This window comes from Protobothrops mucrosquamatus, unplaced genomic scaffold, assembly GCF_001527695.2.
Source record: "Protobothrops mucrosquamatus isolate PMUCROS unplaced genomic scaffold, P.Mucros_1.0 scaffold3112, whole genome shotgun sequence".
In the NCBI taxonomy this organism is placed as follows: domain Eukaryota; kingdom Metazoa; phylum Chordata; class Lepidosauria; order Squamata; family Viperidae; genus Protobothrops; species Protobothrops mucrosquamatus.
The window spans coordinates 46,575-50,808 of NW_015389116.1; positions in this window are offsets into that span (position 1 = coordinate 46,575).

Below are 4,234 nucleotides of genomic sequence, written 5' to 3' on the forward strand. Positions count from 1 at the left end.
ACAGCTTGGATTGATCCTTCCCTCCCCTTTCAATATTCTCTGAATGGGTTTTCATCACAGTAGTATGGGATGCAAATAATGATTTGTTTTATTCCCTTGTTGTGTGAAGTAGACAGAGAGGATTGTGTTTCTCCAAGATCAAGAGCAGCTCAGAAACTAGGGCACTGGTTTTTTTGCATTCTCTGTTTGGTCAGCAAGAGGGAAGACAAAACTATTTGCGGTAATTCTACAGCTAGTTTCAAAGTAGTTTGGGAGGATTTGGCAGGAAAAAAGTTGTGGTGTGGAAGTACACAAAGAAGAGTGTGACACTTTTGTTCACAAAGGAAAGCAGGCATGCACTAAACAAAACTATATACTGTATTTGCATGATGTTACACAATTAAAAGAAAGTTTAGGACAAAAATTGAGCAAAAGGCCATATCAACTCCAATATGCACTCCAAATATATAAATATCTATCCAAACAGATGTTCCAATCATTAAATGCTTGTACAAATATAGAAATGGCGATGAGTTCTTTGGACCACTGTGTAATTTCCCAGAGAGTGTCCTTCCTGCATTGTTATTATCAATCTTTTTTTGAGCTCATAAAAGCATTGAATATTCATTTCTGTGGTCTTCCTGTTCATTTGCAAACATTTGATTTATAACTCAAAAGAATATGAGAATCTACAAAACCCCATGATACTTCCAAAAGAAACTTAGCATGGGAAAACCTGCTGCCAGAAAGGGATCCATTGAAAGCACACTAATGTATCTCTGTACAAACACACCATAAGGCCTTGCAGAAGACAACATTGTGGTCACAGTCTAAGCTTAAGAAAGATTGCCTAGCCCTGCTTTAAACAAAGGCTTGCTGGGTGCTGTGGCCATCTTTCCATGTCGAGTGGAACTGCGTGGTCTTGAATCTTACAAGCTTATCTCCTTGGGGGTTCTAGATTACAGGAGGAAGAGACTTCAGAAAACTCATCATAGAATAGCAATAGTATTTAGATTTATATATTGCCCTATAGCACTTTACAGCACTCTTTGGGTGGTTTACAATATATTATTTGCATATTGCCCCCAACAATTTGGGTCTTCATTTTATGGACCTCAGAAGGATGGAATGCTGTCAACTTTGAGCCCATCAGGATCAAACTCCAGGTTGTGGGCAGAGTTTGCCTGCAATACTGCACTTTAACCACTGCATCACCAGGGCTCCTTGTATCATAACGGCTAAGGGGATAGAGCATGGCAAAGCAGCCTTAGGTGATCTTCGATCTGGAGAAGTCATGATTTCTATCAATGGGGAGAATACTTTGGAGACGCTCATGTGGAGATGCAGAACCCACCCCAGGAACTCCATGATGCATTTTAAGCATTGTATCTCCCACTAAAGGTTGAATGCATAGGCCTGTTCAGCTTGCACTTGGCCTGGTGACATCTGCACATACATAGGAGGCCCTTCAAAGTAGATCAGACAAGAATCACACCCAGGAGATCTAGCTTTAGCTTTATTATAAGGTTGCCTCAAGAGAATCTTGCAAATCTGAAATCCCTCTTCCTTCACCTTTACAGTCCAAGAAATTAAGGAAAGTTTTTTTTTTAGACATTTTCCATGCCTCATTGCTTCTGTGGGCTCAACTGCCTCTTATCTAACCATTGTCCAATGTGTGGCTCTTCTTCCTGTCTCCCAAGATCCTTTTCACATACATTTCAGAGAATGCCTTCTCCAACCAGTACCTGCCCACCCTCTTAGAATATCTAGGAGGAACTACATACAGTCCCCATTTCCCCAAAAATTCCAGTGGATTGAAGTGAGGAGGGACTACTTTTCCAAGACAGCATCGGTGCTTTGGAACAGCCTTCTGACTGAGAACAGGCTGGCCCCATCTCTGTTGATATTTAAGAACAATGTGAAAAACAACAGAATAACTAATCCAACCACCTGCTTAAGCAGGAGACCCTATACCATTTCAGGCAAATAGCTGTCCAGTCTCTTTTTAAAAGCTTCCAGTGATGAAGCTCTTCCACTGGTTGATTGTTCTCACTGTCAGGAAATTTCTCCTTAGTTCTAGGTTGGTTCTCTCCTTGATTAGTTTCCACCCATTGCTCCTTGTCCTGCCTTCAGGCACTTTGGAAAATAGGTTGACACCCTCTTCTTTGTGGCAGCCCCCTGAGATATTGGAACACTGCTATCATGTCCCCCCTCGTCCTTCTCTTCATTAAACTAGACATACCCAATTCCTGCAATGGTTCTTCATATGTTTTTGCCTCCAGCCCCCTAATCCTTTTTGTTGCTCGTCTCTGCACTCTTTCCAGAGTCTCAACATCTTTTTTATATTGTGGTGACCAAAACTGGATGCAATATTCCAAGACTTTATAAAGCAGTACTTATTTTAAGGTCTTTCCTCAAGTTTTCATCAGATGCCATATTGTTCTTTCTCTTTCTCCCCAATTCTTCATTTTTGTTTTGATAGGCTTACTTTTGTGGTCATTTGTTGTTTGTTTGTTGATTAGTTTTTACCTGGTGTTTTTTTTAATGCTCTTGTAGGTGTGATTGCAATTGGTTCTAATTTGTGTTTGTTGTACACTATGCAGGCTCCTTATTTGACTGAGAAAGGGGTAGAAGTTTGATAAATAACAGCATATGGTACAAGCCGCAATAACATCACACCGATGATATTTGCAATTCGTGTTGTTGGTCCAGTTGCATGACTACCATGATATGACTGGTCCCCTTGCCCTCTGTGGACCTCCATAACTGGTGGCCCACACTTCAAAAAGTAGTTGGCATCAGAAATGAATGAAACCACATCAAATTAAGTACAGCATGTAGAGGTGTGGGTTTTGTTTTGTTTTTTTTACTATATAGCTAATAATCACCTTCTCTTACTGTCATATTAAAAATCTTAAGGAAAGCAATTCCAGGGGCCACACACAGACTTCAGACTATCACGTCTACATTCTCTGCTAAGGACATAAATAAGATGTCTCTGGCACCTTATCAAGACTGGGACAAAAACATTTCTGGCAGTTTCCTTGTGCAAAAATCGTTAGATATATTCAGTCTGTGGTTTCTGTAAATATGTAGTACCAAGCCCAGTGTGATTAATCTTGGGAGTTTTTCATTCATCCAAAATGTTCTGCTCTCTTTGTATTCAGACTTTTAAGGATTTTTCTTTTGTTTACAATGGCAGCTTCTAGCCAAAGATTCCAGTTTCATCATCTGCCCTTTTGGTTTCACCCCTGCAACCACAGTCAACCACTGGATCAACTTCTTACATGACCTACAAATTTATTTCCTTGACTACAAAGTTATATACAGGTAGTCCTCACTTAAAGACTAGTCACAGTGACCATTTGAAGTAATGACGGATCTCCCCAGAGATCATTATGACCTGGTTCCAGAGTTCTGACAGCTACACTCTTCCCTGCAGTCATCTGATCTCATTTTGGGCCCTTGGCAACCAGCTCACATTTATGGCTATAAATAGCATCCTACCCTCAAGTAACTGTGACTTTGGGCATTTTTTTGGCAGTTTCTGGCATTTGCTTCCAGTTCCCAGCAAAAAAAATAGCTATTGCATAAACTGGGTTTCCTTAATGACTGTGGCATTTGCTTAAAGACCTCTGCAAAAAAAAAGGTCATAAAATCAGGCTTAACAATCACCACAATTTACAAGTATAATTCCAGACTCAATTACGGGCATAAGCCGAGGCCTATCTATAGGAGGAGGCTGATGGTTTTAAAGCAATGAATTTCATCCCAGCAAAGAATTTGTTCTTCCTTTGAAACTAGATTTGTCTAAATTTATTAGATCAGAAACCAACACATACTATTCTAGAAAAGTTTTTCTCTTGTCTGAATTGCCAATTGTTCATATTATTATGAGTGCCTTGCTGACTTTTCACCTTGCATGGCTCCTGAGGTACCCTGAGGTATCCCTCCATCATTTTCTTCCTTGTTTAAAATTCTATTAGTTTATAATATAAAATACCAAAATACAAAAGAAAATAGTGGGAAAATAAGGGAGGAAAAAGGGAACAGAATATGTAGGACAAAGGGAAAAAAGAAAGCAAAGGCATTATTTCTGACTCCTTTAGGTGCAGTAGAATAAGATAATAGCATCAAACTTTACTTTTACATAGTAATATAATAATAATAATAATAATAATAATAATAATAATAATAATAATAATAATAATAATAATAATAATAATAATAATAATAATAATAATAATAATAATAA